The sequence below is a fragment of the Manis javanica genome, chromosome 8 (genome assembly GCF_040802235.1).
Source record: "Manis javanica isolate MJ-LG chromosome 8, MJ_LKY, whole genome shotgun sequence".
Taxonomy (NCBI): Eukaryota; Metazoa; Chordata; class Mammalia; order Pholidota; family Manidae; genus Manis; species Manis javanica.
Window position 1 is genome coordinate 51,248,735 of NC_133163.1, and position 11,974 is coordinate 51,260,708.

The 11,974-nt window shown below is 36.8% G+C and overlaps 1 pseudogene; it reads left to right on the forward strand.

Moving 5' to 3' along the window:
- Positions 1–5,022: 5,022 nt before the first annotated feature.
- Positions 5,023–8,557, forward strand: LOC140850653 (non-histone chromosomal protein HMG-14 pseudogene; annotated as a pseudogene).
- The last annotated feature ends 3,417 nt before the right edge of the window (positions 8,558–11,974 follow it).

Below are 11,974 nucleotides of genomic sequence, written 5' to 3' on the forward strand. Positions count from 1 at the left end.
CCTCCTATAATCCTGCCCCTTGAGTGTGAGCTGGACGCAGGGACTTGATGACAACCATGGAACACAGCAAAGGCAAAGGAATGCCGCCTCCATGATTAAGTCACCCAGGAGTGTGACTTTCTTCTTGCCGGTGGGCTCTCTATTGCCTGCTTGGCTTGTGCCCTTTGATGGCACAACATCCCGGCAAGTGAGGGAAGCAGAGGGCCAGGCTGCGTAAGCTAAGCTGAAAGGTCTGACCCACAGAAACTGTGAGGTAATAAATGACTGTCCGTTTAAGGCACTAAGATTTATGGTAAGTTGTGATGCTCAGTAGATTAAGTAATACAACTGGAAATGTTTATTTAGCACTTACTGTGTGTCAGGTATTCTTCTAAGTGCTTAGCAACTACTAAGTTAATTAATCTTTTAAACTGACTGATGAAATAGATGTATTTATTATTCCTAGCACACACTAAGAAACAGAGACATGGAGACAAAATGTCCTCAACGTCAAAGCATCCCCAATTAGTCAGCAGAAGATGCAGGATGCAAACTCAGACTGTCTGATTTTATTCATAAATACAAATATGATTTTAATTATTCTATACTGATTTTCACTAAACTCTGATAACATTTATCATTTGTATAATTCTTATGAGAGATAAAATTACTTAGTTTATTTCATTCCATCCTTGAAACAACTGAGCATTGTTAAAAATCCAGTTTAAAGAAAGACAGAGGATCTTTCCTTCCTAATTTCAGAGTTTCTTTTAAGCTACAGTAATCAAGTCAATGTAGCAATACTGTAAGGACAAAAAGATCAATCTAAAAGAGAATATAAAAATGAATCCATATGTATATGTTCAATTAATTTTTCACAAAGGCATCAAAGGACGTCAATAGGGGAAGGAAATTCTTCCACACAAACAAAATAATACTTGACTAGCTAAATAACATTATAAAAAAAATTCTCAATTCCTGTTTCATTCCATGCCTAAATATTAAGTTGAAATGTATTACTGAACTAACATAAAAGTTAAAACTATACCTCTTCTAAGAAAAAAATTGTGGACAATTGTCTTCACCACTTGGGTAAGTAATAATTTCTTAGTATGTACAAAAAGAGAAAGTGGTAAATTGGACACATTCAACATGAAATCTGCTCACCAAATGACACCATTAGAAAATAAATTGTAGAGCCACAGAATGAGAGGGAAATATTTACAACACGTATATGTGAGAAAGGACTTATTTGTAGAATATTTACAAAACTCCTGAAACATCAAAAATAAAAGTATAAACAACCCCATTTAAAAGTGGGCAAAAGATTTTAGCAGAAACTTCACAACATAAGATGTATGAAAGACTAATAAGCATATGAAAATGTATTCAACATCATTAATAATCAATAAAATATACATTAAACACTATTAGGTACCATTTCACATCTACTAAGTTAACTAAATCAGAATGTTTTAACTGAAATATAGTTGACCTACAATTTTATATTAGTTTCAGGTGTACAACATAGAGATTTGACTATTATATGCATTCAAAATGTACATACATTCACCACAAGTGTAGTTATCATCTGTCACCATACAAAGTTATTACAATATTATTAACAATATTCCCTATGCTGTATTTTTCATGCCCTTGACTTATTTATTTTATAATTGGAAGTTTGTACCTCTTTATCCCCTTTACCTATTTCACCCATTCCTCATACACTTCCCCTGTGGCAACCACCACTTTTTTCTCTTTTAAGGATATTCTGTTTTGTTTGTTTCTTTCTTCATTTGTTTTATTTATTTATTATTTTTCAATTCCACATATAAGTGAAATCATATAGTATTTGTTTGTCTGACTTATTTAACTTACATAATACTTCCTAGGATCATCTGTGTTGTTGCAAATGGCAAGATTTCATTCTTTTTTTATGGCTGAGCAATATCCCACTGTGTATATGTACCTCATCTCCCTTATCCATTCATCTATTGATGGACACTTAGCTTGCTTCCATATCTTGCCTATGGTAAATTATGCTGCAATAACAGAGAGGTGCACCTATCTTTTTGGATTAGTATTTCTGGTTTCTTCGCATAAATAACCAGAAATAGAATTATTGGTTGGTGTGGTATTTCTATTTTTAATTTTTTGAGGAAACTTCAAACTGCTTTCCATAGTGGCTGCACCAATTTACATACCCATTAACAGTGTAGGAGGGTTCCCTTTTCTCCACATTCCCTATAACACTTCACTTGTTATTTCTTGTCTGTTCGATAATAGTTATTCTGAATGGAGTGAGATATCTCATTGTGGGTTTGATTTGCATTTCTTGATGATTAGTGGTAGGATGACTAAATTTTTTAAAACTTGAAAATACTGAATGTTTTTGGGAATGTAGGTCACCTTAAATTTTCATACATTGTTGGTTCAAGTATATAATGGTACATCCACTTTTACAAAGTGCTTTTCAATTCCTTAGAGATTTGAAGCTATGCCTAACCTATGACCTAGCAATTCTGCTTATAGATATATATTCAGGAGAAATGAGTGCATATGCCCCTCCCCAAATAAAAAGACTTACGTAAAATACTTATGGCAGTTTTATTCATAATACACCCAAACTGAAAACAAACCTAATATCCATCACTGAAGGAAAATGGATTAACAAGTTATATTTATACAATAAAACAGTGCTCAGTAATGAAAAGGAACAAGGGCTCACACAATATACATGAATCTCAAACACTTTACATTGAGTGAAAAAAAGCCATATATAAACTGGTAAATATTGTATGGCTTATTAATCTGTCATGCAAGGCCTTGCATTGTCTGGCCCTGACAAGGTCTCAAGACTTAGAACCATTTCCTCATTATCTACTTGCTCCAGACACTTAGGATAAATTAGATGACTTTGTATAGTATTCTCAAAGTCTCTAAACAAATATTCTATATATGTTTTTAAAAATGCATAGTAGAGAGATTCAGAACTACTAAAATCATATTTAGATATTGCAGCCCTAAAATAGAGAGTATGGCCCCAATGTTACTGCTAATAGGAAACCCTAGCAAATTACCTAAGGAACAATGAGTGAGGTCAGGGAATTTATTCTCCTGGACCCATCGCCTACATATCTGCCTCAGACTGGCTGTGACCCTAACTAAAGGACAGTGCTCATTTTCAAACAGTCTAGTCTACAAGATCAACTCTCCTTCCAGGTTTCAGTAAGCTCTCTCTTCCCTTCTCCCTTTGGCTAAGTGGTCGTGACAGCTTCATTGCTGCTAGGCCCCATTTCTTGTTGTACAACTTGTGGTGCCTCCACTATTTACCTTTAATTAGTCCCTTTGTATATCAACTGTCTTCAGATCTAATTCGGTGTGTCATCTGTTGAGATCGTGACTGATACAGAGTTGGAATAATGAAGATATTTTAATTCTGGTACAATTTAATTAATTTAGTATTTTTAAATGTTCTTATCTTGAACTTTAAAAATATTTTTGTCAAGGTATATTGGAGCTGCAGATTAAGCTCATTCGATTTATAAAAAAGTCTACAATACAACACAATTATCAAAGCCAGTTCTCATTCTCTAGCCAAACATCCAATTATTTATCTTTGTCACATAAAGTCTGATTTCATTTGTCAATCTGCAGAGATGTGTCCTATGTTTCAAGGAATATTATTACAAATATTGAGAAACAAATAGTGGCACCCATCTTCAAAGATAGGTTAGTAAATGCTGTGCACTCAAGACTGAAATGTTGTACATCTGATATAATGAATTTACCCATTTTATTGTAAATTGTAAGAATTAGATAATATATCAATATGCTAGTTCTCATTATTGAATTTGTACTAAGGCTATGCAATTTGTGAAGCTAAAATTAGTCATTTAGGAAGAAAGGGGCAAGATAAAATATATAATATTTCTTTGACAAATTTGAATGGGTGCATATAATTCTGGCTTTTCAAATGATTAAATGAGAATCAAGAATAAAACTCAGAAATAAATTCATTTAGTTTGTGATACATCATGATCAAATTTTCTCATATATTTAATGAAAGAAACAATTGTTACTAATATTTATAAATCTGATAGTCAAAATACAGTTTAAGTTTTGCAGATTAAGGTATAAGAAATTAAATTTTTTGTAGATATGTAAATAAGAATTGACTGTCATTGAACATATAGCTTTGATATGATTTAAGAAAATAGATTCTAACTTTCTTACTAAATAAGCTGGAACTACAAATCAGAAAGAAATCTCCCTGTTTCTATCACTGTCTCTGTCTCTGTCTCTCTCTCTCTCACACACACAAACACACACATGTTTTACAGTGAGAACTTTTACTTTGAGAAATTTTCACTGTATAATATCCCAAATATGTTTTAAAATATCTTTATTATTGGACTATATTTATTCTGCATTTTGAAAGTCCCTTTATTATGAGGAAGAGTACTGAGGATAGCCTAAAAGAATTGCTTATGTCTAAATACCTGGGGTCAGAGAAGATGGAAGATTTTAGCATTCACTAATTTTTTAATGCTTTTTCTTGCACTTGCAGAACTCTCCCTCAAGTGTGAAACTTTCCTTGCTAGCATCCAGGGGATGGGAGAGGTGACATGGTTAAAAGCAATTTTTCATCATCTGAACCACCCCACTCTACCATATGTCAGATTCACCATATTGTATGAGGTCAAATGTCCCCTTTCATTGAGTACATTTCCTATGCTTCACATATTTCACTGTTAAAAAAAATATTTGCAATAAAAGCTGACATTAAGCCCTATGGGTTTGGGGTGCAGTAATTAAATCACTAAAATCAGTTGCTTTTGTTTGATGTCCTAGAGGTTGGGAAACGATGTATTTTTGTGGTTAAAGTAGTCTCAAAGATCTAAAAATTCATTTTCTTAAAACTATTTTGCCAGATTATATTTGAAAACAGTGTAATAAAAGATTTAACCTTAACCAAAGAGAGGTTTGGCCTTTGCCTTCAGCTACTGGGCAATGGTAGATGATCTCTAGGTCCTTAGAATGCTTTCTCTGATGAAAGAATATTTACCTGGAGGGCTTTGCCACTGGGTGTCTGACAATGTAAGTTATGATGAGGACTTTGGGCCATATGGCATCCACCCTACCTCCAATGAGCTGATGACTAAGTCAGCCATGTGGGAAGTCAAACGTGGAGCCCCAGTAGCAACTCTGGACAACCTAAGCTCAAATGAACTTTCCTGGTTGGCAATGTTCTGCATGTGCTCTTGCATGTTATGCCAGAGGGTAATGAATCCCAAACAAAATGGAAGCTTCATGTTTGGAGCCCTCCCTGACTTTGCCCTGTGTGTCTCTTCGCTTGGCTGATTTTAATCTGTACTAATTCCCTGTAATAAGCCACACTGTGAATATAACAGCATTCAGTAAGTTCTGTGGGTCCTTCTAGTGATTTATCCAACCTGAGGGCTGTCTTATGAAATTCCCAATTTGTAATTAGTGTTAGAAATCAGGACTGTTTTGTGACCTGTGCTTCCTAACGTCACAGACAATACCTCACATATGCCCCCTTACAGATACTCCCTTTGATGACATTGTAGTAGAGGACACTGAATGCACGTAAAGTCATGCCCAACATGGATCCTTAACATGAAGTTTAGAGAGTAATAATGAATTCTCCATCTCCAAGAAGGCATAGGAGGTAAGGAGATTTTCTTAGAACTATTGTTCCCAAAGATACCATTACTGGGTCAAAGGGGATACTGCTGGCAATTGTTGCCGTAACCTGTGCTGTTGTTATTTATTGACTGGGGCATCCACTGGGAGCATGTCAAGCTGGAGAGACATTATGGGCTGTAGGAGGCCAGTGATCTCCTCCACTCCAAGTGTGAAACAATGAACATCTGAGGGAAAGGGTAAAGATGCTTAGGCTATAAAATACTGCTTCAGGGAGGAAAATCTGACCCTTCAATAAGCCTAAAGAGTGTGGAAGAATTTTAGAAAATCACTGAAACTTAAGGTTGTAGCCTAGCATTTGGATTTCCAGTAGAAGATATGGTTTGTTAAAAGAGCCCTGTAGTACTATTTTCTAATTGGATTTCATATGAAATTACAAATGCATTCATCTGGAAAATAATTTCCTCCTAAGAATTACAAAGTACTTAACACCTTATAATTAAGCTAAAGTTTAAAATTTATATATACATGTATATGAATATACAAATGTTTGAAAATAATTCTAATAAATTAGTAATAATATTTAAGTTACAATATGAACTGTAATTTACATTTGGCAGAGTGGCTTAAAAGTCTAGGAAAATAAATATAAGCTTAACTAAAATAAAACAAAACTAAGGTCCCATTGAGTTACGTCACCTGCACGCAGCACAGTCTTTGGTGGGTCACGCTTACATGTATCTATAACTGGTATTAGTACAAGTTTCCTTTGGACTTCATAGGGGAATCAAAATGCTGTGTCAGCAATAAAAAAGTAGGGCTCTACTACTATAAAGAAATAATAGTATATTTATTAAAATATGTGGGTTTTAAATGTGGAATATTATCTCAGGCAATGCATATTTAATCAGTTCACTGTTTAAAAAATCATGTGACAGTGAATTTCTAATCATTGTTTTGCATGCAGAAAGGTACATTTGTGCCCAGGGTTTCCAATAAACCACAAAAGTGTGGAGACAGACAGATAAGACTCAACTTATTAGCCAAGAATCTGAGGCATATTGAGACTGAGGGGGGGAAAATTAGCCACTGAACATTGAGCTCAAGGACCTGTTAGGAAACAAGAACTAAAAATACATTGGTAACATTCAGCAATAATTGATCTTTGACTGTAAACTAAGCACATTCGATGTGCTGCTTCACGAAAAAAATCTATTATTAATGATGATATTTAATCAAACTGGTAAATTATATGAATTACCATTTAGTGGCATAATCGGAGTCTTTCTACCACTCTCTAGGTACAGGGGACAAGGAGTTTATGTTTGCATTTTTTAGGAACTTTCAGAGAAAGTGACCTTTGCCTTTGGATAAAATTAACTGTATAAATTCCTATGGTGCTAGGGATGACAGCTATCTTTCTTTGGCTTCTAGAAGTTGACTTATTTTAATTGCAAGGTCATAACCAGGCAGAGTACATATTTTTGAATGGGCATAGATTTTTTTCAGTGTCCTCATACTTAGAGATATAATGCCATACATGACAGCAGAATGACAAGGGTGGCTAAATAATGGCTCATAGAAACATTCAAGGCAATCAACTGTTGGAGAAATGTGACCCAATATTTCTACTGGGTTCTTAAATCATTGCATTTTGGCAGTAGACTGAGAGGGAGAGAGGCGAAGGAAGAAAGAAAAAAAGGAAAGAAAGATAATACAAAGACAAAAATACTGAAGCTATTGGCATTTCAAATGATTGAAGTAACTCCCTTTTATCAAATTTCACCTGTGTATGCAAGGCAGTGCTGTTTAACATAACAGTTGAGCGGTAACTGTTTATTATTGACGGCTGTTCGGGGAGGCAAAGCTTGAGCACTCCTCCAAAGCAGCCTTATCTCTGCGAAGCAGCAGCCCTGAGAACACAGGAGCTCCATCCATGTTACAGTCTCTGATCTTAGCCACTGAGAAAGAGCAGGTGTAGACTCTTCATCTCTGGGAAGCTGAAGGAAGCAATCTGACAGCAAAGAAATAAATACTCGATACAAATAACTCATTGCATCACCACCATTTCTCTACCTAGAAGCTCTTGGGGAATAATGCATTATCTGTATAAAATAGTACACCTTACATTGCCTGATGTTTGAAATTGGTAGTATTTGGCTGGTAGCCTGGATTTTTGTAGGTTATAGATTCCAAGTGGTTTATGAACATCGTGCTTTTGATGCGTGTTTCATTTCATTGTCATGGACAATGCCTGTGTTATTTAACAATATTGCATTTTGTACAATTTGCTCTTATGTGTGAAGTAAGCATGATGTTTGGCTGAACATTTTTGTAACGGTAGAAGAAAAAATTTTCAAAGAGTTCTGTTTTGAAATTGCCTGTTATTATTTGTTCAGCTGTTATTGTTGCTTTACTGTTTTGTTTTTGTTTTTTTTTCCTATTGTTTGCTGAGCTTGATGGAAAAGAGGGGCAGGTGTTTTTTTACTTCATATTTAAGAAGCCTGAGAGAGCATCTAAGGTGGAACAGGAAAAGAATACAGAGTCTGGGCGGGAGGAGCAGCGTGGGTCCAGCAGCCCAGCTTCGCGAAGGCTCTAGGTGCACCGCAGCCCACAGGCACCCGAGCCCGAGAGGAAGGTCAGCTCCGCCGAGGGCGCGGCGAAGGAGGAGCCCAAGAGGGGGTCGGCGAGGTTGTCAGCTAAACCTGCTCCTGCAGAAGTGGAAACGAAGCCAAAAAGTCGGCAAGAAAGGACAAATCTTCAGACAACGAAGTGCAAACAAAAGGGAAATCAGGCCGAAGTGGCTGACCAGGAAGCCAAAAATTTACCCGCAGAAAACGGAGAAACTAAAAACGAAAGTCCAGCCTCTGATGAAGCAGGAGAGAAAGAAGCCAAGTCCGATTAATACCATATTCCATGTCTTATCGGTGGTCCCTGCCTCCCTTCTTGCACAATCCAGGGGAATACTTTAATCAACTCTTGTAAATGGCAAGTTTTTTAGTAGCTCTAGAAACATTTTTAAGGAGGGGATCCCTCCTTAAAATCCCATTTTTTAAATGTAAATCCTTTTATTAAGAGGTGAAATCATTTGCTGGTTGTTTATTTTTTGGTATTACCAGAAAATAGTGGGATATTGAATATGGGAGCCTTTGATTGTCTTGGGTGTCAGTTTAACAGTCCATAATGGGGGAAGTTTTTATATCCTGTAATCTAAGTACACTAAATGGCAAAAGAAGGAAGAAGGAAGGAAGGAAGGAAGGAAGGGAGGGAGGGAGTGAGGGAGGGAGGGAGGGAGGGGAGGGGAAGGAAGAGAGGAAGAAAGGAAGAAAAAGAAGGAAAGAATATAGAGTCCTTTGGGATTGATTGGAGGGTCTGAACAATTAATTAGTTTAGGTATTCATTTTACTAATGTTTATGTGACATGTAAATATATCCAATACTTTGTAAAGGGATGCGGCTTGCAACTTGTGATATAAAAGTTTTGCTTCCCAAGTCATGAAAATTTGGTAGTTTAATGAAAGGGCGAAAAGTTGCAAACTATGAGTTGATGAAGCTAGGCTTGAGAAGTATGCTAAGAATGTGATATGTCAAGTCTTTCCCCAGCTAAGCATGTGTGTATCACTGGCTTCCCTCCATGTACTAGCTGTGTGAACTTGGGCACGTTTCATAATCTTCATATATCTCCCAGTTTCCTCATATGATAAATATGCAAAAGGACATTAAATAGGACTGCTGTGAGGAATAAAAGAGATAACCCATGTTAATGGTCTAGAGTCATGCCTGGCACATGTTAAGTGCTTAGAAGATGCTAGCTATTATCTCCACCCAAATTTCATTTCCTAAAGTCACCACATAAAGAACCAATTTATCCAAATTATAAATCTAGTCATTCTAATTCTAGGGATTTGGTCACTGGAAAATGTCCATTTTGTTTAATAAAGTCTATTTGTTGTGCTGTTCATAAAATTTGCATGTAATACCTATTGCTCTATGTTCCTTCTAGTTTTCAATAAAAATCATGCAAGTTTCAAGGAACATAAAATGACATTCATGAGAGGAAATAAAATCTGGGCTCAAATTGGGAAACATTTGGCACATGAAAAGACTTCTGAAGTCTTTTGTAGTGTTAGCACAGAGCCTAATTCAGATTTAAGACAGCAAAATTTTAATTTCTTAGAGGTAGAATTCTTAATGACTACATCCAGCTACAGCATTTTTATAAATAAAACTCTTGGTCTTGGTCTTATAGAGTAACAGAATATGCCACCCTAAACATAGTAAAATTAGCAAATATTCCATTTGGGTGTATGGATTATTTTGAGCTGAAAGCAATTGAGAAGAAGCAGATACAAAAAAAACTCTCTGCTCTCCCATTATATGTCTAAAAGCAGGACATAAATTTGCAAAGGTGTCCCCTCCTGTGGATAAAGTGAAGGTTCCTCTAGCCAGGATTCTCACCTGGCCCTGGTTGGATGGCTCACTACAAATGTGTGGGCAATACATTGTTATTGGCTCTATATAAAGAACGCTGCCCAGTGCTTTGGGCAACATGACAGTGGTGCAGCTGCAAGGCTGCAGGAGAGCAGAGGCTGGAGTGGTGGCAGCATGGAGAACAGAGGCCCAGAGGACAGCTTTGCGGGCAGAGAGACCCAGAGGATGGCTGTGCAGGCAGAGAGGCCCAGAGGCAGAGACCAGCTTGCTGCATGCAGACTCACTCTGAGGGAAAGGGATTTTAGTGACTGACCTGCCACCGTGGGCATAAAGTTAGTATCACCTTTTCACCCCAAGAATGTTCTACTGTCATTTCATTGGCCACATTGAATCCATAGTGAGCTTGCCTGGGACTGAAACCCATTGGCAAGACACCTCCCCTCTCTACCCAAAAAGACAGACACTTTTAGACTTTATCAACCTGAAGACTGAACCAGAAGAATCTCCATAGCAAACTTGGCTTAAACTAGCCCTAATCTACCAGTTTTCCTTTTCCATATATTTGCCTACCCACAATTTGCCACCCTAGAAACCCAAAGTCGTTTTTTTTTTTTTTTTTGTCTTTTCACTTCTCACTCTAAAGTTTATTGTTCTTTTGTTCAGGTGCCATTAAGCACAATTTCTATCTCTTGGAGTCACTCCTCTCTGGGCATTCTCATGTATATGCACGAAGCACACGCTAGTGAACTTCTGTTGGTTTTTCCCTTGTTCATCCGTCTTTGACCAGCAGGAGTGCAGGTGGAGAAGTGAGGAGGGTAGAAGGGAAAAGAAATTTTACCTCCTCTGTGGCCTTTGGGGAAACATTAAGTGTTTTTAGTCTTTCATATTCTAAAACTGGCTTTATGAATAGTTCGAGAAGAGGTCATTGTTACAAAATGTTAAAGGGCTATAGGATATTTGAGATGTAATATTTGGTGTTTTATTTTAGCTAGCAAAACTTTGATTTTTGTAAAACAGAAACTGTCTGTGCAAAGTACATGGAGCCCACTCAGCTGATTTCAGCCTTTTATATTTGAGTTTACTCTGCAAATTCCCTGAATGTTTAGAGATGATAAAAAGGTGAAATACCATGAAGAAATTAATGTCAGTGAGTGGGAAAGGGGCATAATTAGGAAGTAAAGTTATATCAGATGGGAATCTGAAGCGCTCCAGAACAGGTATGCCTACTTCCTCATTCCCTAGGGTCCATCCTGTACTCATCAGGCCGGGGAAAGGAGACCCCAGAGGCTACTGCAGAGGGGCAGTGCTGGGGAAGGAATGAAGTCCAGGAAGTTCAGGCCATCATAGTTTAAGGAAGGCACCATGGAGGTAGACCAGGACTGGGACAATCCAGGACCAAAAGAACACAACGTCGTCAGTGCCATGCCAAGCCATGCGTAAGACTAAAGCTATAGGAAAATGTGCTCCTCAATTTGCACTTACCTAAAATGTTAAATCCACTTGTTGAACCAAATGGAAAAGTTAATCGAAGCTCTTAAATAAAAAATTATAACTAGACATAAAGCCCTATATTGCCCAAAGTGTTCCTATGCTATTGTCAGCCCTCACTGACTCACCTCATGTGACGGGACAGTGGTCTGGCTAGAACAAGGGTCTAATTAAGTACAGCTATTCCTCTTTTATAATACAAGGTCTTAAACAATAGCCTGTCTGCATTTATAATTGTGTTCGCCATAAGTTTTTTGTATTAGCTTTTATTTATGAAATATTGTGTTAAAATATTATTTATCTTAACTACTAAATTTTTGATGCACCCTTACATTTTGGACTGAGGCAACTTCTTCATTTGCTTCACTCTAAGCATGACCATGCTGCTCGTACACATGTTTCA